This window comes from Lontra canadensis, unplaced genomic scaffold, assembly GCF_010015895.1.
Source record: "Lontra canadensis isolate GAN:19392208 unplaced genomic scaffold, GSC_riverotter_1.0 scaffold18, whole genome shotgun sequence".
Taxonomy (NCBI): Eukaryota; Metazoa; Chordata; class Mammalia; order Carnivora; family Mustelidae; genus Lontra; species Lontra canadensis.
In genome coordinates, this window is record NW_022631012.1 from 17464111 (window position 1) to 17491956 (window position 27846).

At 40.4% G+C, this 27846-nt stretch overlaps 1 protein-coding gene across 3 annotated transcripts in view; it reads left to right on the plus strand.

Moving 5' to 3' along the window:
• Window positions 1–27846, plus strand: part of HECW2 (HECT, C2 and WW domain containing E3 ubiquitin protein ligase 2) — a 352056-nt gene that overhangs the window by 182842 nt on the left and 141368 nt on the right. The window contains exon 1 of one of the 3 annotated variants that reach the window (XM_032860186.1): window positions 15748–16100. The exons of the other annotated variants lie outside the window; for them this stretch is intronic. The gene's annotated coding sequence lies outside the window, so the exon portion shown is untranslated. Of the gene's footprint in view, window positions 1–15747; window positions 16101–27846 lie in introns of those variants that run through there. 3 annotated transcript variants of the gene reach the window in all.

Below are 27846 nucleotides of genomic sequence, written 5' to 3' on the forward strand. Positions count from 1 at the left end.
TTTCTTTCTTTCTTTCTTTCTTTCTTTCTTTCTTTCTTTCTTTCTTTTCCACTTTTTTTTTCCACTTTCTTGATGGTGCTTTGAAATGCAAAAGTTTTTCATTTTGATCAAGTTCAACTTAGCTGTTTTTTTCTTTTGTTGCATTGCTTTTATTGCTGTAATTGAGATTCCCTCATTGAATTCAAGTTCATGAACATTTACCTTTATGTTTTCTTCTGAGAGTTTCATAGTATTTATTCTTACATGTAGGTCACTGATCTGTTTTTAAGTTAACTTTTTGTATATGGGTGAGATAGGGGTCTGACTTCATTCTCTTCCATGTGGAAATCTAGTTATCCCAGAAACATTTGATAAAGAGACTATTCTTTCCCTATTGAATGGTCTTGGCACCATTATTGAAAATCAGTTGACCATAGATGTATGGGTTTATTTCTGTACTTTCGATTCTATTCATTTGTTCTGTACATCTATCCTGTTATAAGTACCCACACTGTTTTGATTACTGTAGTTTTGTAGTAAATTTTTCAATCAGGAAATGTGTACCTTCCCACATTTTTTTTTTTTTTAAGATTGTTTTGGCTATTTGGGTCCCCTTACAGTTTCATATGAACTTGAAAATCAAATTTTCCATTTCTGCAAAAAAAAAAGGCGGGGGGAGGCATTAGAATTTTGATAGTGATTGCATTGAAATCTGTAGATTGCTTTGGATAGTATTGATATCTTAAAAATCTTAAATCTTCAGTTCGTGAATACAAGATGTCTTTCCATTTATTTAGGTCACCTTAAATTTCTTTAAACAATATTTAGTAGATTCCTGTGTACAAGTCTTTTTATTTGGTTAAACTTATTCCTGGATATTTTATTCTTTTAAGGATGTTATTGTAAGTGGAATTGCTTTCTTAACTCCCCTTTTGGATACTTAATGCTGGTGTATAGAAATACAACTGATTTTTGAGTCTTGATCTCACTCCTGCAACTCTCATGAATTCATTTATTAGTTCTAATAGTTTTTGGTGGATTCTTTAGGATTTTCTTTTTTTTTTTCTTTTTTTTTTTTTAAGATTTATTTATTAACTTTAGAGAGCACCTGATTGGGAGGAGAGGCAGAAGGAGAGGGAGAGAAGTGGACTTTCCACTGAGCACAGAGCTGGAGATGGGGCTCAATTCCACAGCCCTGAGATCATGAGCCTACTCAAGAGTCTGACAGTCAACCAACTGAGCCACTCAGGCACCCCTCTTTAGGATTTTCTATATAAGATTGTGTCAGCTATAAATACCATTTTACTTCTTTTTAAATTTCAATAACTTTTATTTCCCTTTCTTGTCTAATTGATCTGACTAGAATTTTCTGAAAATGTTATAGAAGAGTCAAAAGCAGGCATCCCTGTCTCATTCCTAGTCTTAGGGAGAAAGTTCCTAGTCTTTAACCATTAAGTATGATGTTAGCTGTGGGTTTTTCTTTTTTCGTTAAGTTTTTATTTAAATTCCAATTAGTTAAATTACAGTATAATACTAGTTTCAGGTGTACAATTTAGTGATTCAACAATTCCATACAATACCTGGTGCTCATCACAAGTGCACTCCTTAAGCCCCATCATCTATTTAACCCAACCCCTGAGCCTCCCCTCTGATAACCATCTATTTGTTCTCTATGGTTGAGTCCCTTTCTTGGTTTGCCCCTCTCTTTTTACCCCCTGATGTTCATTTGTTTTGTTTCTTAAATTCCACATATGAATGAAATCTTATGGTATTTGTCTTTCTCTGACTGACTTATTTCACTTAGCATAATCCTCTCTAGCTCCATCCATGTTTCAAATGGAAGATCTCATTTTTAATGACTGAGTCATATTCCATTGCACATATATACTACATTTTCTTTATCCACTCATCATTTGATGGACATTTGAGCTGTTTCCATAATTTGGCTATTGTAGATAAGGCTGCTATAAACATTGGGTGCATGTTTTAATTCATGTTTAGTATTCTTTGAGTAAATACCTAGCAGTGCAATCGCTGGGTCATAGGGTAGTTCCATTTTTAACTTTTTGAGGAACCTCCATACTGCTTTCTACAGTGGCTGCACCGGTTTGCATTCTCATCAACAGTGCAGGGGTGTTCCCCTTTCTCCACATCCTCACGAGTACCCATTGTTTCTTGTGTTGTAGATTTTGCAATTCTGACAGGTGTGAGGTGATACCTCATTGTAGTTTTGATTTGTATTTTCAAAAAAAAAGAGAATGATCTACTTAAAAATGGGCAGAAGGCATGAATAGGTGTTTTTCCAAAGAAGACATACAGGTGACTAACAGACACATGGAAAGATGCTCGGCATCACTCATCATCAGATTTTTCTTTTTGACAAGAGGCTCTGTATATTTTAATATTATGAAATACGTGTTTAAAAAATTTTGTATTTGTTTTAATGAGTTGCGTGGTTTTTTAAATACTCAAATTGTACCATTTAGGCCAATGGAAAAACTATAGAAGAAGGTATTTTAAGAACAGTTTCATATTTTATCCGTGATACCTCCACACTGAATCCTCATTTTCTGCAGATAACCCTTTGTGGTGGCTTCTTTGTTATCATCCCCATTTTTTTTTTCATAAATAAAAGCAAATGTGTGTGTGTGTGTGTGTGTGTGTGTGTGTGTGTGTGTGTGGCATACTATATCACTTTGTATGTATACTAATTTGGCCCTGTACAATGGCGGTGTAAATGACTTGGCCAAGTTGACAAAAAGATGACATAGCAGGGTCCACATATAAACTCAGCAATCTAACTCCTAAGCTGTGGCTCTGAATGGACATCTATACCTGTGACAGTCCCGTTGGCTCACAACCCAATAATGACCCAAAAGGAGGCTTTTGTGACTTTGCTACTCTCAGAGTAATGAGTGAAAAAGTAATCTGAATACAGTATTAGCAATGGAACCTGGTTTTCAAATATTGTAAAAATGCTGTGTGAGTATGCATCAGAATAAACTTGTCCCCCCAAAAGAGAGAAAAGCTTCTTCTTGGTTTTCTTTCCTTTTTCCTTCCTTCCTTCCTTCCTTCTTTCCTTCCTTCCTTCCTTCCTTCCTTCCTTCCTTTGTAATTCAGTGGTTTAGTTGACCCACATTTTCTTCTTTTGATTTAGCAGTATTGATTTAATCTGCTGGCAAGAAATGGGGAGAAAAGCTTATTCTAAGCCCTTTCAGATATAATATTTGTTATTGCATGATCATTTTGTAAAATGGAAGCTTTGCTTCATTCCTACATTAATTATTCTGAGTCCATTTCAGAATAGCCATTTCAGAAAGCAGTCTGGACCCAGGTAAATTTTGGTACTTTATATTAAGACTATAAGTCTTCATAGTAGAAAACCTTAAGCAGATAAAGAATTAAAAGGAACCATAATATAATTTGCCTTTTAGCTTACATTTAAAACTCTTTTTGTCACTCTTCAGGATTTTTAGAATTTACTCATTGATTTATCACTAAAAGTCTAAGCCACTTTTCCTTCACACTAACTAGAACATAGCTTCAACTACTTTGGTTTCTTTTTGATTTAGAGATTAGTGTTGTTACAACTTCCTTGGCCTGCTAATGAAATGTGAACATCGTCAGAGCAGTCTGTTTTATAAAGTCTGTGACTCTTTTCTGTTTTTTTTCCCTAAGGAATGAAAAGTTATTTTAATTTATATTTTGCTATCAAATTCTTCTTTTTTTACTCCTTAGTATAACAGTGTTGCTTAGATGTGGCTTTGGGTCGTTTCTACTCATAGTATGTCTTCAAATTTTTGTTTTAGCAGTCGCTCCTGAATATGTAAATTTGGATAACAGTAAGTTATGAAGTGCATCACACTTATGATATTTAAGGCAAAGTTTGTGGAAATAAAAACTAGGATAAAGAGTCAGTTCTTATTTATTTAATCAAAAACATGTATTGAGATTCCTCAAAATTGGATGATTATTAGTAGTATGAAGATTAGTAAGATATGGTTATTATCCTCAAAGAATATAGACTGATATTGGGAATTATATATGACAGTATTTCCAGTGGACCAGTCTTCTTTTAAGATTTTATTTATGTACTTATTTACTTACAGAGACAGAGCATATGAGAGTGGGGTGGTTGGTGCGGGGACAAAGGGAGAGGGAGAGAGAATTCCAGACAGACTCCTAACCCAGTGGGGAGACCCATGTGGGGCTCGATCCCATGACCCTGAGATCAGAACCCAAGAGGAAATCTAATTGGAGACTTAACCAACTGAACCACCCAGGCACCCCTCGACCAAATTTTTTAACATTGAAGTAAGAGGACATGGTTTTTAAAAGAGGATATGCGAAAGTACTTTGCATAGTAGCTGATATATAAAGACACAGAAAGGGTTTTTTTTCTCTTTTTAAAAATTGAGATAAAATTGGCATACTAACTTTATATATGTTTAGTTTTTTGATATCATAAATTATTTTATTTTTTTAAAATTTTTAAAATTTTTTAAAATTTCTTTTCAGTGTAACAGAATTCATTGTTTTTGCACCACACCCAGTGCTCCATGCAATACGTGCCCTCCTTAATACCCACCACCTGACTCCCCCAACCTCCTACCAGCCGCCCCTTCAAAGCCCTCAGATTTTAGAACAGGTCTCTTTGGGTTGATGACTACTGAGTACTTGAAGTTTTAAATATTATTTTAAACTCAGATTCAAACTACTTTTCATGTGGCACCTTTTGCTTCAATTTTTTTTCTTATTGTTCCTTTATCAGATGTATCTTGAGTCTGTGTTTTGTCCCCTAGAGGTGTCCTTATGATGAATGATCCTTATGATTTTTAGCATCTTGAGAAATGGGTTGTTGATAATATGTGGTTAGCTACAAGGTCACTCTTTTTGGCAGCTCCATTTGACAAATAAAAATTTTTGAACATTACTTTAATACAAACAATATTTTCCAATGTCAGAATAGTTTATTATTAGATATAGATTGGAAAGGAGAACATAGAATATACAGAAAGATAAGAGAAAGATGCCAAACTTAATTTTTTCCTGTATTACTGTTTCTGTTTCTGTATTTTCTGTCACACTAAAACCAGATTGAAGCCTCTTTCTTCTTGTTATTAAAGTAGGACAAGTTCATTAAAGACAAATTGGAAAATATGGAACAATGTAAGAAACACTTAGGTCTTCTGCCAAGCAGTAATTACTATAAACATTTTAGTATGTTCCTTTTACAACTTTATTTTCATAAATAATATGTGTGTTTTGAAAAAAATTTTTGAGTAGAGTTGACAAACAATATCACATTGGTCTCAGGTATACATCACAGTCATTCAACTTCTCTAGATGTCGGGCTATGCTCAGAGCAAGTGTAGCTACCATCTGTTTGCATGAGCAAGTGTAGCTACCATCTGTTTGCATGTCACCGTACAGCGCTGTTACAGGCTCATTGACTTTATTCCCTGTCCTGCGCTTTTTTTCCCCATGACTTATTCATTCCCTAATTGGAAACCTGTGTGTATGTCTTCACTCATTTTGCCCAGCAACTCATCCCCTTCCCTCTAATAACCATTAATTTGTTCTCTGTGTTTATAGGACTGATTCTGCTTTTTTGTGTTTGTCTATTCATTTGTTTCATTTTTTAGATTCCACACATGAATGAAATCATATGTATTCATCTTGTTTCAGTTTGACTTATTTGACTTAGAATAATACCCTCCAGGTCAATCCATGTTGTGACAAATGGCAAGATCTCATCGTTTTCATGGCTGTGTAATGTGTGTGCGTGTGTGTGTGTACACCGCATCTTCCTTACTCATTCATCTGTCAGGGACACTTAGATTGCTTCCATATCTTAGCTATTGTAAATAATGTTACAATAAACATAAGGGTGCATATATCTTTTTAAATTAGTGTCTTCATTTTCTTTGGATAGATATCCAGTAGTGGAATTATTGGCTCATATGATATTTCTGTTTTTAATTTTTTGAGGAACCTCCATATTGTGTTCCACAAAAGCTGTCAAAATTTCCATACCACTTCATGCTATCTACTGCTTCAGTGCAATCCCTATCAAAATACCAACAGCATTTTTTAACCCACTGAGCCACCCAGGCGCCCCGTAACAGCATTTTTTATAGAACCGGAATAAATAATCCTAAAATTTATATGGAATCACAAAAAAACCCAAATAGCCAAAGCAATCTTGAGAAACAAAAACAAAGCTGGGGTATCACAATCCCAGATTTCAAGATATATTATAAAGCTATAGTAATCAAAACATTATGGTACTGGCATAAAAACAGACACACAGATCAATGGGACAGAATCGAGAGTCCAGAAATAAACCCATGCTTATATGGTCAATTAATTTGTGACAAAAAAGGCAAGAATATACAATGGGGGGAAAGTCAGTCTCTTCAATAAATGATGTTGTGAAAATTAGACAGCTACATGCAAAAGAATGAAACTGGGCCATTTTCTCACATCATATATAAAAATACACTCAAAATGGGCTATAGACCTAAATGTGAGTTCTAAAACCATAAAAATCCTAGAAGAGAGCACAGGCAGTAATTTCTTTGACATTGGTTATAGCAACATTTTTCTAGATTATGTCTCTTAAGGCAAGGGAAACAAAAGCAAAAATAAACTTGGGACGACATCAAACTGTAAACTTTTTGCACAATGAAGGAAACCACCAATAAAACAAAAAGGCAACCTCCTGAATGGGAAAAGATGTTTGCAGATGATATATCCATTTGGGACTAATACCCAAAATATATAAAGAACTTCATTCAACTCAACACCATAAAACTAAGCAGTTTGATTAAAAAATGGGCAGAAGATCTGAATAGACATTTTTTTTTTCAAAGAAAACATACAGACGGCCAACAAACACATGAAAAGATGCTCAACATAACTCATCGTAAGGGAAATGCAAATCAAAACCACAAAGAGAGATCACCATACACCTGTCAGAATGGCTAAAATCAAAAAGACCAGAAACAAGCATTGACAAGGACATGGAGAAAAAGGAGGCTTTGTGTTGGGGAAATATTATATGTATTTTTAAAACCAGTTAAACTCATATTGTGCATATAGCTCTGCAGTGTACTTTTTCACTTATTATATCATGAACATTGTCCATGTCATTAAAAATTATTTGGAAACTTCTGTGATAGCAACATAATATTCTCTAATATGACTGGCTGTGCTACAATGTACCTATACATTTATTTTTAGATAAGGTAATTTCTAATTATTACAAATCATACATGACACAATGATCACTGGTTTTATATAATCTTAGGTGGTACACATTTCTGGAACAGGTGTCTTATTTTGCTTATTAAGCCATGGCAGATAATTTTTTTTTTCATGTGTAAAATGATCCTACTTTTCTGGTGTTTCTTCTCCCCCCTCCCCTTGTATTATCATCCTTTACTGAAGGGAGTTTTTAAATTTAAAAAACAATAGCTTTTTTAGAATTTGATTGAGATATTTATTTATATACTCTAAAACAGATTAGAAGGTAAAATTACAATTCCTGATGGCAGCAATCTGTGATGGAAATGCTTACAGACCTTTAAATATAGCTTGGTAGGGAAGGGCGGAAGTGAAACAAGTTGTTACAGTTTGTTCCAGGAAAGGCATTTTGGATGAATGCCATCTCCTTTTACAAAGATGTCTTGTGATTTTACTTTTATCTGCTTCACTTAACCTTTCCCAAAGCGATCGCTGAGACAAATGTATGTAGTATGAGACAAATGTATGTAGTACAATAAAAGGCATTAACGTAATTCTTTTTTCTCAAAAGATGTTATTTGAATTTTCGCGAAAGAATTGAATTTGTGCCCAGTTCAATCACGCCAAATAACGCAGGTTAGGGAGATGCTGTGGTCAGTTCATCTAACCAGCTGTCTTCCTGGTGGAAGTACCTACTTAGTGTCAGCCTTTGTAGCAAAAATAAAATTCTAAAAAATTCTCTAAGTATTTCAATGGTCTAGAGTCTTCTCTGTTGAGAATAACAGCAGTAATATCTGAGAACTTATGGACAGTGAGTAAATACTCTTTGCCACGCACTGTCTACTCCCTGTACGTATCTTTCCACTCCTCTCAGAATTGTGCTGGTCACGCATTGTTATTGTCCCCATTTTATCGAAGGACTGAAGTTTAGGACAGGTATTCATTTAGCAAGGTCACACAGCTAAGAGATATCCATTTGGGCTGCAGAACCAGGGCTATCCTATACTGTACTTACAAGCTGTTAGAGAGTTCTTAGTCCTGTAAGTAACCGACTAGATGAGAAAATGTCTTAGATTTTGTTAAAACATGTTGAGAAAACATAATGAATAAGTTTAGTGTATGACTTATAACTTTTAAACATTACAGAACGAACTTACGTACTTAAAGGTTGACTTTATTCTCTTGAAAAGGGGGACACAATTATGTATGGAAAAAAAAGATCCTCCTTGTTCATTCTTCTGGCTGGAGATCTTGGCAAGCAGGAGTGCCATTGCTATTATTGTGGCTTTGTCTGTTGTGTGTACAGATATGTACTGCCAAAGTCTCTGCCCCACACCTTTTATAAACACAGTATTTAACTTGGAGGAGAAAAAGTTATTCTTGGCAACACACACATGGCAGAAGTAACAACTGTAGGGACCACCAAGGAGTGTACGGACTTGAGCTGGAATTGTGAGACTCTGTCTAGAATTGAGCATTATTACCGTCTCCAGTGCAAGTCTCAGTAAAGGAGAGAATTATTAATCAGTTTACCAGTAGACAGGAAAACTGCAAAGTGAGGTCTGTGTCCCGTGTACATAAAAGTGTACCGTACTGATACTTTACTGGAGTCATTGCCAAATATCATGAAAGTCATTAAATAGCTAATAAGGACCTAATACTAAGATGACCAAAGAAATGAAAAGATCTACTTTTTGAGAGCAGTCTGCAACAATGGATTCTTGGGGGCAAAGACTCACAGATGGGGTATCACTATGAAGATGAAGTTCTTCACTGAGTCCGCAACTGTTAAAATTCAAGAGTCTGAAATTTGAGACGTACGTTTATAAATGAAATGGGCTGTTCTATGCATCGAAGGTAGTTTTTTAGGAAATTTTACTGTAGTCTTATTCTAAGAGGTGGTGCAAGCTAAGAAGAAAAAGTGATAGATTCCCGAAAGCGCGTAGACTCGTGTACTGCTGACAGATTCAGAGTGAGCTCGTATGAGAGGTTAAGGATGTTCTTGTAGACATTCATTCAAGAAATCCTTTCTGGCTGCTGTCCTTTGAGACGGTAAAGCCACTTTGTAGCCAACTCTGGGCTCCCTGGATGCAGCAAGCGTGGTATAATAATACAAGATCTACAAAATGTAAATCCACATTTTCATCATCACCATCATTATTATTATTATTCTTGGACAGACTTAAAATTACTCTGGCAAATTACTGTGAAAATTTCTAAAGGCTCATGTTCAATTTCTGTCCTCATCTCAGATCATTAACAGTAATTTCATGGCCCAGTTCTGGTCCATGGCCTGTATTTTGAGGATTACTGTTCTAGATTTATGTATAAACAAAACCTTTTTTTCTCATTTTAGCATCCATTTCTGTCTTCATTTTTTTCTGCACTGGCTTGTCTTTCTATTATACTCACGTTTTTCCTTCTTCTAAAATGGACTGATCATAATCATCATGAGAATTGTTAGAGTAGGGGACTCTGTAAAGGTATGAAGATGCATGTCTATTTCTTATCATCTGAATAAGCACATTTGCAAAATCAAATGTGACATTCACATATACACGTATGTTAATGTATGCTCCAATTAGATTTTGAGCCTGTTGGCAATGTGGAGTTCTAGTACAAGCTATATCAGAATTAGCTGGGCAGCCTTCTAAGACCCATCCTATAACTACTGAATCAGAATTTCTGCTGTTTGCTCTATGGAGTCTGAATTTTAAATATAAGTCCTCAAATGCTTCCATTATACAATAGAATTGGAGAACTGTTCTTTCAGGGTTTGGGAATCGATGTGATTATTTGGGTCTACATCATGTGCTATGGTGGTAAAGGATAAATCCTGAAAATGCTCCCTGTGTGGATATAGTGGAGTCTCTACTTACCCGCTTTTAGCAGAGAATCTTCAGGATACGTTATGGAGTTCATTGCTATCTTCGTCATATGCATAGCATAATTGGAAAAAAGGCAGTGTTCTCATTTTACAGACAGAAACAGCACACGAATGCAAATAAAATAATTTTATATGTTTTATTGGCTTCATTTTATTTTCAGAGTGTTACATGACTAAAATCTTTTTTTTTTTTAAAGATTTTCTTTATTTATTTGAGAGAAAGAGTGAGAGAGGGCATGAGAGTGAAGAAGGTCAGAGGGAGAGGCAGACTCTCCATGGAGCTGGGAGCCCGATGTGGGACTTGATTCCGGACTCCGAGATTGTGACCTGAGCCAAAGGCAGTCGCTCAACCAACTGAGCCACCCAGGCGCCCTCTAAAATCTATTCTTAAATTCACCCTGCTTTACAATATAATTTTATTTGGAATCATAAATAACATAGCTGCAGAACCCATTAGCCATGCAATTAAACAGCTGTTATGAATTCAGTGAGTGAGGTGGGATTATACATAAACCGCCTTAATTTTTGTTAACAATACATTGACACAGGATAACAAAATTCATCAGTGAGTAAAAATATAATATTCTTAGATATTTATACAAAATTCACCCATAAGGAGAAATACATCCTTCAGACTGCCAGATGCAGGTCAGTCAAATAAAGGAGATGCTGTGATAGCTGGTCCTTTAACTCTGTTGTGGAAATTACTGAAAGGAAAAAAACACATTTATTCTTATTTCTGTATGCCTTTCATGTGTTTGGCACATTATATCTGCTTGTGTGTATCGGTCTGTTAGAAAAATGAGGGTAATTTATTCTTGTTTATGAAAGCAGTGAATCACAATTCTGATAGTTTGGCTTGAGTGGATATCAGTAAAGGAATTTTCTTATTCACCTAAGATGAGAATATCGGTCTTTTGGGGACATGACGATCTTCCAAAGCATAATGATAATTTCCCAGATAGAAGTACAAAACCCTGAGAAAGTATGCCCATATTTACTCTTGCTGAACTCGGGATTCTTCAGAAACGTTGCTGCTGTGACACTGAGCCAGCTTCTGGAAGATCTTCCTCTGCACCTTTGGCCTTGAGATTGTGCGCCCTGGGTCAAGTCACCTGACCTCCCGGAGCTCACTTCCTCTATCTTAGGGAGAATAGCACCTCTCAGAATTGCTGTGAGAATTCTATCAGTTAAGGATTCTAAAATGTCAAGTGTAGTTCTTGTCACTTGAGAGCAGGGGGGCCTTGTATAATAGTGGGCCATGTGTGGATGAGCTTTGATGTCATGCAGACCCTTAATCTGAAATTCAGCTAGTTTTTTGCTCCGGGATTCAGCTATGTGTGAGCAAGGTGTTTGGCCTCGCTGTCCCTCAGTTTTCTTAGTTTGTGAAATGGGGATTGTCGTTACTAGTTGCTCTGAGGACTGAGTGAGGGAGTGTGTATACACGCTCCTAGTGCCTGGCATGTGGTAAGTTCACAATAGGTAACAGATGATAGCCTTTATTATTTGTATTTAATTTGATTGCATACCAGTGTCTAAGCTAAAATTAAAAAGACCATGTGTTTCATGTGCATATCAGCGACTTTTATTTGAGGTCTGAGGGATCTTTTAGCACTTGTCGCATATTTGAACAGAGTTTCAAAATGTTCTCTGATTTATACCCAGACTAATGCGTATTTCCATTGGAAGATTTGGGGGATTGGAAAACAAAGTGACGAGGTGACAAGCATTCATCTGCTGTTGAATGAACACAGTGTCAGAAGAAAAAGCCTCCAGTAAAAGTTGCAGCAGACAGACAGACCCTCGGTGCAGGACTTAAATAATGCATACGAGTGATGTCAGACTCGAGGCATGCAAAATGCATAAACACAAAGGAAATTTCATAATGGGCTTTTCAGGAAAAAGGTCGTTCCTTCCTGATGTGCTGACCTTGATTCTGTTTTGTGTTTTTCGCTTCAGCATAAAGATGGATGGAAGACGGGCTCCTGATTTTTTCCATTGCCAATTAGTATCGTCATCTAAGAATCATGTCTCTGTGCTTTGCTTTACTCTTTTCTGCTGGGTGTGTGTGTGGGGGTTATTCTTTTTTTTTTTTTTTTAGTTTTAATTTTTTAATTTAAGTATCTTAATTAAAATTTTTTATTTAAGTTGATACACAATGTTATATTAGTTTTAGATGTGCCCCATAGTGATTCAGCTTCTCTGCATTGTGCTCTGCTCAAACTGTAGCTACCATCCGTCACCATACAGTATTGTCACGGTATCACTGACTGTATTCCCTATGCTCTGCATCTTATTCCCATGCCTTATTCATTTTGTGAGCTTGGGGAGTAAGCTACTGTAGTTGAGCCTTGTCTCTGATGTTGTGTGGTTCATCCGTTTAGCATCCACAAAGCATAGTTATACCCACAAGCATCCTCGCTGAATCAGTAACTTTGAATGTTGACCACTGTGAGCCCCACTGGCTTTCAGAAGGAGATCTTTTTTTTTTTTTTTTAAGATTTTATTTATTTATTTGACAGACAGAGATCACAAGTAGGCAGAGAGGCAGGCAGAGAGAGAGAGAGCGGGAAGCAGACTCCCTGCTGAGCAGAGAGCCCGATGCGGGGCTCGATCCCAGCACCCTGGGATCATGACCTGAGCAGAAGGCAGAGGCTTTAACCCACTGAGCCACCCAGGCGCCCCTGAGAAGGAGATCTTATGGAGAAGAGTTTCCCTTTCTCTCACTCTACACTGATGCTTGAAATTTCTAGTCTTTACTCCTTCACTGGCCTCATCTCTCCCTTAACCCTCTGCTCTAGTCACAGTGGTCTTCCTTTAGCCCTTGAAAGTGCCACTCTGCTTCCCACCCCAGGGCCTCTGTACAGCTCTTCCATCTGGAATGTTCTCTCTCTTCTCTTCCCTCCTCTCCTTCCCCAACCTTCAGAGCTTAATTCCCACATTAATTCCTTGAGGGTGATATCTCTTATTCTCTGGCCTGGGTCCTGTCAGCAACTCACCCATTCTCTTAAGACCTTCTCTTTTTCCTTTCCTTTTTCCTTTTTCATAATAGTAACCAAAGAATTCATTTTGTATTTGTTATTTAGTATTTCTCCCTCTCTCTCAAATAGAAGCTCTGCCAGAAAAAGCAGGGGCTGCGTTTGTCTTGTTCAGAACTGCCTCCCAATGCCTGGCACCATATGCTGTCATAGCGCATGAAAATGCTAAGATGTCATATGAATGCAAATTTGGTGCTGATGTGCTTCCCATTTTATTTGTTGTTGTTGATTTTCGAGGTCTTTCTTCACACAGGGAAGTGGTCTGAAGAGAGGAGTAGCATATGTAAATTTCGAGGTCTGACACGATGCTCTTTCGGCTCTACCTTCTCAGTGCAGTAGTCTGCTGTGGTTGAAGAGGTACTGGCCGAATTCCCTGTGTTTAAGAAAGACCATCTCTGCGAAAAGGTACACACATATGGTGGCCTTAAGTCTAAGCTGTAACATCATCTGACTTCGCTTGATCTGCTTTATGAGTGTCTAGATCAACTTGGAAATCTAGTTCCCTTCTGACAATGGCTTGTGCTGTGGGGACACAGGTTTCCTTTACATAGGACAACAGCCTGTTTGACACACGTGAACATTGGTGACACATGGATGGACCAGTTCAGTTGCAGTGGCCTATCTGGCAAATGGTACAATATTTGGAAGGTTAAAGAAACCTGGCTTGGGGATCCGGAGTGGTGGGAGCAGCAACAAGCTTCTTTCAGCCCCATGGAGAATTTGTTGGCCCATAAGTAGGAAATAAGCAAACATTTAAGCTTGTACACTCCCGGCTAGGGAGGAAAGCAGAGACGCTGACCTTGTTGAGAAGTCCGTCGTTCATAGGCTCTAGCCACCTTGGATGCCAATAAAAGGAAATGAATTCATCCTTTCTAGACTTCTTTATCCTCACCTCCTTTAGGTGACTGAGCCGAGTTCGTGAGGTTACTGGCATTTTCTGGAGTATTATCTGAGAAAGGCAGCGTGTTGTAAAAGAGCTCAGGCTTGGGTGCCTTCAGGTAGGACCCCGTTTGTTAAATCCCTGCCGTTCGTTACCACTTCCTCCCCGTGGGCCTCGGTTTCCTGATCTGTAACACGGGCCTGATAACAGTATTGACCTCAGCCTCGGAGCACAGGGCTGTTCATGGGACTGTTTCAAAACTGTGTGTGACGTGTCCCTGGTACCCGGTGGGCAGTCTGCACTTGTTCTTACTGTTAGCTTGCGTGCGCCCAAGAATCCGCAGTGGCGTGTCCCAAGCTTGGGCAGCGCTGACGTGTCAGCAGAGCGCCGGTGGTGACCCTGAACTGCCTGGCTTGCCGTGTGCTCGTAGTCTATTGTAGAATCAGCCCCAAGCTCCCTGGCCTGTTGGGGCTTTATGGCAAACTATGTCTGGATGAAAGACACGGCAGAGAGAAGATTGTATCCACTAAATGTGGCACAGAGTTTGAACCCACTCTGTCTCACTGCACAGCAAAACTTGTGACCGATGAGGATATTTTATCCCGCTTTCCTGGATGTTTGCCGGAAAGATATGGTCTTGCAGCCTTTGATTGCATTCACCCTTTCAACTAACACCTAATGATTGTGACGACTGCCCTGGGTGGATTGGCGTCACGGGCCTCTTTCCCATGAAAGAACAACGCATCTCATCTGGAAACTCTTCTGCTATACCCTCTTCCTGGGATGAGACAAGAGCATAGCTAACTAGATTGAGGTTTTTCATCCATTTTTGCGTTAAAAATGGCATCTGAAGGGGGCATCTGGGTGGCTCAGTGGGGTGGGCCTCTGCCTTCAGCTCGGGTTGTGATCCCGGGGTCCTGGGATCGAGCCCCGCGTCAGGCTCTCTGCTCAGCAGAGAGCCTGCTTCTGCTTCTCTCTCTGCCTGCCTCTCTGCCTGCTTGTGATCTCTATCAAATAAATAAATAAAACCTTTTAAAAAATGACATCTGAGGGACATCTGGGTGGCTCAGTTGGTTGGGTGTCTGCCCGTGGCTCAGGTCATGATCCCTGAGTGAGAACATCGGGTTCCTTGCTCAGCGGGGAGCCTGCTTCTCCCTCTGCCTACTGCTCCCCCCGCTTATTCTTGCTCTCTCTCACACACAAATAAATAAAATCTTTAAAACATAACATCTGAGAATAACTTCAGGGTTGATAACCACAGTTTGGATTTTCATTAAAGCTAGATAATGTTTCAGAAAGTTTTAGTCAATTTTCACAGTTTGAAATCACAAATCCACAGATTTCATTCTGGATTAGTTAGAATGCTGTAAGCCTCTTTGGGTAACTACATGAATGCTCCATCCGATTAATCATAATAGTACATTAGCGTTTCCAGATGATGACCACTCTATTCTTAGCAAGTCAGACAGAAAATTCCCTTCTCTGTGATAACAGTTTGTTGACATCAGCTCACTCCATATGAGTGTGTGTGTGTGTGTGTGTGTGTACATATAACTCATTCTTTGGAATTTTCCCAATGGGAAAAAAGCACAGGAAGGAAGCCGAGGGGAGGATGGGGCGATTGCATCCTGTACCCTTTTCAGGGTGTGGCCACGACTGCCTCAGCCTAAGGGACACTGATAGGTTGTGTTTTTTTCATTTAGGATGCCTGACAGTCTTGAGGAAAAGTAGGAGTGGCTCTCAGTGTTTATTTAGCTGGACAGGAGTCTCCTAGGAAAGGTCTCTCATATCCCGCTTAGGATTTCATTTCTAGAACTTGGGAAAGAGGAAGAGAAGCAGGAACATCAGTGAGGTAGACCCGCAGAGCTCTCCAAGCCACGTTAGGACTCCAGACCCACCTGACTTCAGTTCTGGTCGCTTCTATGAATGAAATCGTCAAGTGGGCAGGCCGGGGACGTGATTTTAAGGAGAATGGAACATGTTTCTTGCTGCTTCCTAAATCTGGTTTGAAATGATGATGGATTCAATCCTGGCAAAGGCAGAGAGAAATTCCTTGGGATTATATGAGGTAAGATACTAGAAAGTTCTGTGAAATGAGTTCTCCCCTCACCGGATTTCTGAGTCCAACTGTGTGGGATTTAGAGTTCTCTCTACCTTTCTCTTTGAAACATTCTTAAATGTGGTCCCCTCCAGCTTGATCAGGACCATTATTACCACCAATGTGGTGTGCTTATCCCATTTAATCATTTGACAACTCCATGTCATCAGTGCTGGAATTAAAACATTTAAAACTTTTACAGAAAGGGGCACTTGGGTGGCTCAGTCAGTTAAGCGTCTGCGTTTGGGTCAGGTCATGATCTCAGGCTCCTGGGATCAAGCCCCAAGGCAGTGAGGAGTCGGCTTCTCCCTCTTGCTCTGCTCCTCCCCACCCCCGCCATGTTCTCTCTCGTTTGCTCTACTCTCTCTCCCTCTCTTTCTGTCAAATAAATAAATAAATAAAAATCTTTAAAAGATTTTAAACTTTTACAAATAAATATGTAGTCCCTTTGCTCAATTTCTAGAGCCCCCTGGTTTCAAATAAAGTACTTTACTATGATGTTAAGTACAGGTCCCACCTACAGTAATATTTCTCAAAATGTCATTTGAGTCTAAATAGATTTTATGACAGGTAATCTGCCTCTGGATAATGTTTTGGTTTTTTGTCAGATTTTAAAGCTCTTCTGTCATGAATGTTATAGCCGATTAATTTGTAATGTAATGTGTATATGGACAAGTATTTGCAAGACCCTCGCATCTTAGAAACTGTTGATTTAATGACACTCTTTCAACAAAACTTTAATTTTTAGAATAAAATTATGTTTTTGTTAAGGTTTTCTTGTGGCAGTTGTAGTAAACTGACCCAGCTTTCTGCAGACCTTTGAAATCTTCTCTAATTGTTCAAAAGACAGGATGAATCCAGGGCAAAATTTCAGTTCTATTCTAATCCTTTTTCAATGAAAAAAATTACTTTTTGGCTACAACATGCCAATCAGTGGTTCTCAAGGTGGGTGGGATGTTACTGTCTGTCTGTCTGTCTGTCTGTCATATAGCACGCTGTCATATAGCACACAGCTGGCATTTAGTGCCCAAGAGCTAAGGATGCTATCATTGCTATAATGTACTGGACAGACCCAGTAGTGCCCTCATTTGGAAACATAGATAAATGCTTACTTAGTTTAATGAAAAGTAAGTTATTGGTTTAGCAAGGATTCAGGTGAGCATGCTAACTCTGAGAAAGTGGTTCATCTTCTGATCAAGCCAGTGTGGATAAAGTAGGCACATCTGCAGAATTATTCTTTAGTATTAGTAGCAATGAATGTTCCAGAAAGGTTGCTCTCCCGTACTTCCAACTAATATTTTCAGATTGAGTTTGGATTAGCTCCAATAAGTATTTGGTTCACTTCGATGAGCGTAACCTCCCTCTTTCAATCAAGTTAGCTGTTATAGTTCCTGATCCTTACTGTAAGAGCTCACTAAGATCAAAGGCATGATTTACCCCCAACTGAAGGATGCTTTTATGCTGAACTTTAAACTGGATCCCATTGTAGCAGGATTCCATTCCTGGCAACTTTTAACACACATAGTGCCGCAACAGAGATTTCCTAGTTAAACACGGTATTCCCAATACAAGTTTCATTGTGTAGGCGCACGAGGGGCTCTCTGCTTATTCTTTATTAGGCTGAGCTTAAAGGTCATTGACAGAATTTTAGTCTTTGAGTGACCTTCCACTCAAGAACTGCACAGATCGATCTACTCTGTGTGAGAGACCATGTTCCATGTGAAATAGCGTCATGTCCTGTCATTGTACGTATGGACTGCTCTTCTGCTCGTTTGGCATCCAGATTAAGGAAGAAAGCAGTCTCCAAAAACATATGAGTTAGCATGCTTTTGTTTTAATTGATATATGTTTATGAGAAATTAGGATAAAATGAATTTCCTTAAAATAAATTTAAAAAATAAAAACTAAGGAAATGAGGTTGAGGAACTGTGCTTTTGAGTATGAAAAGAAAAATGTAACTTTCTATGAAAGAAGGAAGAAATGGATTAAAAAATTTTTTAAACCTCACATATGTAGCTCCTGGTATGTGCCACGTTCAAATATTATACCTAGTACTCCTTACAGCTTTCAGAGCTAAGTGCTGTTATCATTTTAATCATAGATTAAAAAAATGGAGTCTATGCAGTTTTAAGACTTGCCCAAGGTTATGGGTCCAGTAAATGAGAGAGATGGAATTAAACCCAGGTCTGCTGTTTCTCAGAGTTCTTACCATCACCTCATAGTGGCTGCCTGGCAACGTCATTATCAAGCGGTGTATGACTCTTTTGGTACCTGTAATAAATGATTTGTACCTAAAACATAAAGCATACTTCTGTTGGTGAATAGGAAGCCCATGTTGGTTGAATGCCAGGGATATATTTAATACGTTGCATTAAGGGTTTTGCTTATTTATTTATTTATTATTTTATTATGTTTTATTTATTATTAATTATTATTAATATTTTATTATTTTTATTTATTTTATTTATTAAGGGTTTTACTAAGTGGCGGAGAATCTGAGCTTTCTATTTTGACTGATGAAGGTTGGGTGTGGGAAAGTTGGACTTTCGGGAGTTGTTTGGATAAAGAGAGGGACAGGAAGAGCATGGTGGGCTTAGAGAGTGAAATTCAGGCTGGTGGCTGGACTTGGAGAGAGCTTAGAGGTGGATGAGTCATCTCGCAGTGTCGCTGGATTGGAGAGTCTGGAATGGACTCACAGCCTTTTGCACCAAGGCTGCTATTTATAGCTGCCACAGCTCTGTGCATGCAGGAAAGATGGAGATGGGAGGAGAGGGTCACGTTTAGGTTATGGCTCCTGCACTTGGTGCTGGGCCTGGGCGCGACACGTTGTGGGCTGTCCTCTCTTGCCCTTCGACAGTCCACTCCGCACATGGCAGCCGGAGGGAATTTTTAAACGTGGATCATGTTACTTACGTGCTTTAAGTCTCCCAGTGACATTTCCTCATCCTCAGCATGGAACCCAAACTCTCCACAGCGTTCTAGATGGAAGGTGTGCGAGAGCCTCTAGGAGTGTGGTGTCTGGGCTCGCTCTGCACAGGCCAGTTTCAGGATCTTGGACGGATTTCCCAACTTCTCTGTGCCTTCTCCCCATCGTTGAGAATGTGATAGTAGTGCCTCCCTCAGAGGATTGTTACGGTTGTCAATGAATCCATAGGGACAGAGAAATAGAGCAGTGCCTGACCTTGACGCCATCTCTGAGCTGCTCTTTACTATCTGGTATTCTGGGCCGTGACTGAAACTCTCAGGAGGTATTGGCCAGCATGAGTTCAAGTATTGCGTCTCACCGATCTGTTGGTGGTTTCCTCCCTTGTCAAAATGAGTGTTTAATCAAGTAGCTTGGGATCAAGTATTTTATATAGGAATTTGCTTAGTGGCCCATCCCGCCTCTGCTGGGTGTATGTATGGCTGCAGGTCTGAATGCTCAGGAGACCCCTCGGGGCGGGGGGTGCTTAGGATGTGGCTCTGAGTCACCCAGTGTTGATCTAATGAAAGATTTCCCGTTCTCCAGGTTGAGCTCCACCACCCCTGGTCGATGGCCTGCCACAGAGGAGATAACCATGAGACATCTCTTTCAAACTGGGGAGTGCATGGCCTTGAATCAGCACACGTGTGCCCACTCCACTATGCAAGGGCAGCGGTGTGCGTGCCTTCCCCAGCACACGTACCCCAGGGCCAGACCCGGCCGCCTAGCCATCAGCTCTTCTCCACCTCTGTTGCTTTTTTGTCCTGTGGTGTGCCTTTTTCTCCCATCTCTGGCACATTATAATCAGCAGTTCTCTCTAGTATTTATAGGAAAATAGCTCTTCAAGTTAGAACCAAGCCATAGTCATTGTGGGTACATCTCAGCTGGTGGTTGTGGTATCAGGATCGTAATCTCTAAGGAACAAGAGGGAGCATCGGTGTCAGGAATTGGGCATCTAGGGAGACTAGATTAAAACTAATGTCACCTTTGCAAATTCATGAGGAAGGCTGTTAATGAGTTCTCACAGTACTTCATAAGATTGGTATTCTGTGTGGCCCAATCCCTGGTAAAGAATCACTCTCCCTTTGCAATGTAGTTCAGATCCCAAAGTCATTGTCAGAGTTTCTCTGTCCCATTGTAGCAGGATTCCATAACCTGCCTGGCACATACTTGTAGAAAATTTGCAAAAACTTTTAGAAAATTATTAAAAACAGTCACACAGTCCCTGTGAAGTTGTGCTCTTTGTCTAGGTCTGCAAAGATACTTTTTTTTTTTTTTTCAACATAACAGTATTCATTGTTTTTGCACCACACCCAGTGCTCCATGCAATCAGTGCCCTCTCCAATACCCACCACCTGGTTCCCCCAACCTCCCACCCCCCGCCCCTTCAAACCCCTCAGATTGTTTTTCAGAGTTCATAGTCTTTCATGGTTCACCTCCCCTTCCAATTTCCCTCAACTCCCTTCTCCTTTCCATCTCCCCATGTCCTCCATGCTATTTGTTATGTTCCACAAGTAAGTGAAACCATATGATAATTGACTCTCTCTGCTTGACTTATTTCACTCAGCATCATCTCTTCCAGTCCCGTCCACGTTGCTACAAAAGTTGGGTATTCATCCTTTCTGATGGAGGCACAATACTCCATAGTGTATATGGACCACATCTTCATTATCCATTCGTCCGTTGAAGGGCATCTTGGTTCTTTCCACAGTTTGGCAACCGTGGCCATTGCTGCTATAAACATTGGAGTACAGATGGCCCTTCTTTTCACTCCATCCGTATCTTTGGGGTAAATACCCAGTAGTGCAATGGCAGGGTCATAGGGAAGCTCTATTTTTAATTTCTTGAGGAATCTCCACACTGTTCTCCAAAGTGGCTGCACCAACTTGCATTCCCACCAATAGTGTACCACCTTACACGAGTTAGAATGGCCAAAATTAGCAAGACAGGAAACAACATGTGTTGGAGGGGATGTGGAGAAAGGGGAACCCTCTTACACTGTTGGTGAGAATACAAAGATACTTTTGATTCAAATTGTAATTTAGTACAGTGCTCTCCAAATCCCAAATCCCAGGGCATCTAATTTTCGAGTACAGCCAGAATATACCAAGCCCCTCTCTGATCCAATCTCAGGACATAGTTACATTTGATTTGTATCCAAAAGGTAATTTGAAACAACTTTAATGTTTATGCCATTTGTGAGAAAATGTGAGGAGGAATTACTTTAAAGCAAAAGAAAATTTGCAAGCATCATTTTTCATCTCTCTGGCACAATCTGTCACATGGCATCTTTCTTGAAAACTTTGTCATCTTAACTCCCCTTGGTTGATGGATAGAAGAGTGAAGGCTTTGAATATATACATATATATATATATTCAAAATATATATAATATATATGTTACTATATATTATTATATTTGTATGTATATATCTCAAATATATATACATACATATTTGTTCCTATTTTATCTCTACCACTCTATGGAGATTTTGGAAATATTAACAGGGACATAGAAACATTTGCAAATCCAAATTATGTTTGGATATGTCTGAGACGTCTGGTCACGTCTCCTTTATATTTTCTTATTATCTTAAAAGCCTGTTCAGAGGACATTTTCTGGAATCCAGAAATCATGTACAGGAAGAACAATCTTTTAAAGGTAATTTTCATAGTGATCCCTGCATGTGAAATATTATGGGGAAAGAAGAGTTTTAAAGAATAAGCCTTTCTGGGGTGCCTGGGTGGCTCAGTGGGTTGGGCCTCTGCCTTCGGCTCAGGTCATGATCCTAGGGTCCTGGAATCGAGCCCCTCATCGGGCTCTCTGCTCAGCGGGGCACCTGCTTCCCCCCTCTCTCTGCCTGCCTCTCCGCCTCCTTGTGATCTCTGTCTGTCAAATAAATAAATAAAAAAAAAAAGAATAAGCCTTTCTGCTTACATTATTTTAGCTTTCTGTGGCATTTGAAGAGAGAATTTATTATTTTAATTATTCTTTACAGTCATGTTGTATGTTAATATAATTAATCGTACTTTTCCAAAGATGAAAAAGATAACATCCTGGGGCCCAGGCAACAACACTAACTTTTACAGCTGAATTCAGCTCTAAATATGGCCACTTGTTTATTGCTTCCGATGACCATACGTAGAACTAAAAAATGAGCCCCCTTGGTAACGCAGTATGTCTGCAGAACATGAAGCAAAGGAGCGTCCAAGACACCTTAATGACTGGCTTATGGGTGTCGAGCTCCCAAAGGATATCTCCGTGTGCCTCCCAGGATACATCAAACCTGATAGATCCCAAGCCCTATGAACTACACACAGTCACAGGGAGTGCTGATTGTCCCGCTCTGTCCCTCTTTCACACTGCAGAAAGTTTGCACGGCCTGGTCACGCACTCTTGGTGTTGCATTGTGCCTCTGTTCCAGTTGCCCCCCAGCCCCCACACTGGGAACTCCTGATGGCAGGAAGTGGGTGTCCTTCTCTTCTGCAGTAGGCAGCCAGCGAGTGCTTTTCGGTGAATGAATGAACAAGCTAACAAATGAGAAGGACAATTGTTAGCAATGAACAGGGCCCAGAGCATTTCTGTGATTGCTCAGTATTCCTGCAAATAACCGCAGAACAGGTTTTCCACGTGTGGCCTTTGTAGTAGTATCTCTATTGGAATCCGCTGCACGGGGTGTTAGCTGAAATCCAGATGCCTGCATCCTAACTCAAACCTATTGCACCAAACTGTCTGGAAGAGCAGCCCAGGAATCTGCGTTTTAAAGAGCTTCGGGACGTCCATCGTGAGCAATGGAGATGGGCAGTCATGACTGGGGGGATCAGTTAGCTAAAGGGAAGAGTGGCCAGTGATGATTTGTTTCCTACTGAGTGTGCCCGACATGTTGGTAAATTTGCTTATGTAGAGATTTTTTTTTTAAGTCTCCACCGTGTTCCTCCTAAAGATAATGTGATTTTAATTAAGGAAAGGGGTTCTGTTTCTGACCTAATTAATTAGTTCTGCAAAAATTATCTGAGCCAATAACTAGTCTATAGTTAAGAGATTTGTGTGTGATGTCACACACACTTCTATCTCTACGCCTTTGTTTTCTGGGTCCAAACACTTTATTTGTTTCTCCCTTGGAGAAACAGACTTAACAATTAATTCCGGTATTTATAACAGAATAAATGCAAATAGCTCTAAAGAGTAATTAGAAAAAATACTAAATGAAATCACTCTGCAAAAGTATCATGGACTGCTAAAATAGGCAGGAGGGAAGATTTTCAAGGTTTCTTTTATCATGTTCCCATAATATTCATAAACAGGTATACAATTATATCGAAAGGATTTTTAGGGCTTTTTTGTGTGTGTACTTTGCTTTTCTATTTAGAGAAAATGTACTGCCAACCAGACTTGTAAGAGAACAAAAAAGACATATGAGTGGACAAGCTTTATATAAACCATACCAAACAAAATTAGATTTAGAAAAGGTATTTAGGTACATGAATTAAACATCTTCAGTGTTTCTTTCTTGTAATTATATTCCAACTTGAAAGTTACCCAAGTATCTAGAATATGTGCTCTTAGAAAATAAGACTATTTTTTTAAAGATTTTATTTATTTATTTGACACAAAGCATGAGAGAGACCATTCGCAGGGCAAGCCGCAGAGGGAGCGGGAAAGAAGCAGGCTCCCCGCTAAGCAAGGAGCCCAGTGCTATGCGGGACTCAATCCCAGGGCCCTGAGATCATAACCTGAGCCGAAGGCAGATGCTTAGCCAACTGAGCCACCTAGGTGCCCCCCAAATAAGACTTTTTCAATTGGAAAACAGATACTTTAATCCTAGTAGGAGGAGAAATAAGAATGAGAATGGAAAAGGGAGTGGAGAAGGGAATGTTCAAAGAGCAAAAACAAAACCTGTTGAGTGTGCCTTATAGAAGCAGATATGTTTTTTTTTTTTAAAGGTTTTATTTATTTATTTGACAGAGATCACAAGTAGTTAGAGAGGCAGGCAGAGAGAGAGGGAGAGTGAAGCAGGCTCCCTGCTGAGCTGAGAGCCCGATGTGGGACTCAATCCCAGGACCCCGAGATCGTGACCCGAGCCGAAGGCAGTGGCTTAACCCACTGAGCCACCCAGGCGCTCCCAGCAGATATGTTTTTAGGTTGAAAGGAAGAAACTCAAAATTAAGGTGAGAAAAGGTAATTGGTAGAGGGGATTGGGTCAAAGCCTCCTCCATAACAGGGTAGAACCCTGGGCAAGAAGAGAAGCAGCAGGTATGGATACAGAAAAGATATTAGAGAGATGAGACCTAATGTTCTACATGTTTTGAATAGTACCCAGTCCACATCAGAGCATGGAAATTAGCTACGGGATGTGAAGACAGTGGGGCAGATTTGAATAGTTGTTAAGAGAAATGGGAAAAGGAAGTAGCCAGGTACAAATGCAACAATTGATGATTGGTTTAAAAAAGAAAAAAAAAAGCCAACAAGATTTCTTTGATCTATCACAACGTTCACTCAGTGGAGGAAGAAATAGATTTATAATTATGTGTACATTATAGTTGTGGGGGGTTTAGTACCCTTTTGTTGGTATGCCGTTTTACACTCCGTTCTTTTTCTTCTTTGGAATTGGGGCATTTAAAAAAGACTGAATCACCTAATATGCATGTTAGATGAGGGGAAAGCAAAACAACTCATGCAATCTGGGAAAAAAATATTCTGTTCTCAGATATCCATGAAAAATAGATTTCAGCGTAGGAATGCTGTCACAGGAAAGGTGTTCTGGGTCTAGACTAGAATTGACTGCAGCCTGAACAAAGGTGTTAACCTACTTAAAGAAGAAAATTTTACTCTGAGGGACCAATTAAAATTAGTCTTAAAACAAAGGAAGGGAGTGAGTCATACACGCTGTTCTTTATGTGGTGTGACCAAGGCCGGCCAGGGTTGTGCCAGTTTGCGGCAGTAGGAGCTATAGTGGCCGAGGGGGCCGTGATAATCCTATGGGAATCATTTGTGCTCTGTGCTCCTAAGCTGGCTTATTTATACGGACTTGATATTTTCAATGAAGTGTCAGTGCCACTCGTTGGCAGAGGGCCTCGTCTCTGTCGGAGATAATGAATGATCAGAAACATCATCTCATCAGAGAAAGATTTCAGCCTAGAATAACCAGACTATTAACGAGCTTGGGTATCTGCTGTGTGACAGACACCGTGCTTGGTGCAGAATAAGATCTTCCCCATGGAGATTGACAGGGTGTGTCTCCTGCTGTGGCATTTTTAATCAGAACAGACACCACACCTCCGCTGTGGGCTTGCTCGTCCCAATTCTGACCCATTTCCCACCTTTATGGGGCGTTGGAATTCCAGCTGAGCCTGAATACCCACAGTACATGTTCAACATTTTGCTTCAACTCGTCTTTTTTTTTTTTCTTTAAATATCACGAATTCAACCAAATGGAGTTGTCCACGGGACCTATAAACCAGTGCGGGGAATTAAAGTCAAAGATACACGGCTTGTCCCAGCCCGCAGAGCCGGTGGGCACCTTGAATGCACAAGTCTGATCCGTTTCCTGGAACAGGCTCTTAGAGACAAGCACCCATCCCTGCCCGCCCTTCATTCCTACTTCACATGGGGCTGAATTTCTACCTTGAAGTGGATGTGGCTGGCAAGGAAAGAGTTTCTTAGCGGCCCTTCTTGGGACAAGAGATGCCACGCTGGTTCTCTGTCAAAGTTCTTTTCCAGGAAGCACATAAGGGGAGTGCGGAGCCTCAGGCTCACGTGGTCAGTAACCCCGAAAGTGCCAACCTCCTGCAGTGAGGTCACATTAGCAAGGGCGGTTTCACTACCACGGCTTTGTATCACTGGGATCCTGGTGCTTGCTCCTTAAAACAAGACGTAATGCTGCCTCCTCTTTCCTGAGGCCTCAAGAGGAAACTTTCACAATAATATTTTCAGAAAATTTGCTGTGGGCCTAGCGACGTTTTTTAAAAAATAAAAAAGCATTTTGGTTGGCTGGACACCTTCTAGTCCCTATGCCTGTAGTCTGTTCCTTGCAGGGCCCAGCTTTTTGTGCCTTCCAAGTGACCAATAGCTGAAAAAAGTATATTTATTTGCAAAAACAGGAGAGCCTCTCTCTCCACCCAAGCAGCTCCTTCCAGTAAACTCTCTTTTAGATGGGTAGCCAGTATCTTTGCGGTCTAGACCAAAGCAGTGATGCCGTTGTGGGGATTCTGGGTCAAGTCAGGCACGATGAGTCTGCATCACTGATGGGCTTTTAGGGTGGTGGGTGTATCTGTGAGGAATTGTGTGAAGGTGCACGTAGAGTAACCCATCTACAGGGGCTTAACCACATGGCAATGTACTGTGGCTAGGTAGCAAGAAGCCTGAAGGCACGTCGTGCGGGGCTGAAGGACTTGTCGTGGCTACTTCTAGCTTCTTGCTCTGCCATCCTTAGCATGAGGCTCTCATCCAAGAACAGGGGGAGGGAAGAGCATAAAGGGTTATCGAGGCTGCCCTTTGTAACTCAGGAAAATGATAGCTTTCCTGGTAGTCCCACCCAGTAGACTTGCATTGCCGTGGCGCTGCCAGAGCTATGCCACGTGCCACCCTCAGCTGCAAGGCATTCTGGAGAGGTGAGTGTCTTTAACTGGGAACATTGTTGCCTTGGGTAAAACTGGGGTTCATTTGGCAAGGAGGAAGCTCAGTGGAGGGCAGTGGTCGGGATCTGCCCCGAGGAGCCCCACGACATCTATCACAACCAGTTTTAGGTGACCGCCTTTTAAATATCGGCATTGCTGTGCTGCTCGGAGAAGGAATGGATGATTGGCCTCATGTTGCTTGTTTGGGGGGAGGGGACTGCAAGAGTGTGCCATGCTTTCCCATTCCTAGAAAGAACAGTGGCCCCTTCTTGATCTTTCACAAAAACAATTTTTGACGACAGTGTGCTCAGTGCAAAAGGCAGGGAGGACCATTGCTCTCAGAGTGTCTTGGCTTATCCCTGTGATGAAGGTAGTGGGCTCCCAGCACAACCCCAGATAGAAACCTCACAGGGCTGGGCTATCTGACCCCTCACTCTGGTCCACTTTCCATTTCTTTCGTGCTCCAGAAGCATGAAAAAACAAAGGGCTGGGGGAGGTTTTTCTTCTCAGGATGATTCTCTTGAGCTTGGGACTTGTTCTCCATCTTTTCCTGTTTTCCAGTGTCCCTCTGACTCCATGTCTAGCTGGTCCCAGCTCTCAGAGAAAGCGTGTCCTTCACCTTCCCTCCTGCGAAAGGGATTTGGGGAGACAGGTGAAGTACGTATGACTTTAAGAACCAGTGTCACTGTACACATTTCCATGTACCTATCAAACTCTGAATGGTCTTTTTTGTTATATTTTCTATTCTAGGCCCTGGGACAGAGCTTCAAACTAGTGTGATGCAGGCAAATGATAGAATATGACCTTCAGCCCTTGGGATGGTGGGGGAAAGCCTGGAGCCCCCAGAACATCCCTGCCTTCCGTTTTAAGTTACTAGCGTCTCTTTCGTTCGTCAATGCGCCCTACAAATATTGCTGTTTTCTGTGTGCTGGGGGGTCAGAACGCTTGGGAAGTGCTGGTACAGTCCTGCTCAGGTCACTGTCGTCCATCCAAGCAAAAGCCTAAACCCTTTCTTCTTTTTTTGTATTGTTCAAGGTTTACGCCTTTGACCTTCTATGAAAGATTACCCTAGCAGACATGATGATTTGGTTGGTGCCTCCTGAACACTGTTCATGGCAAACCTGTACTGTGTCTTCACT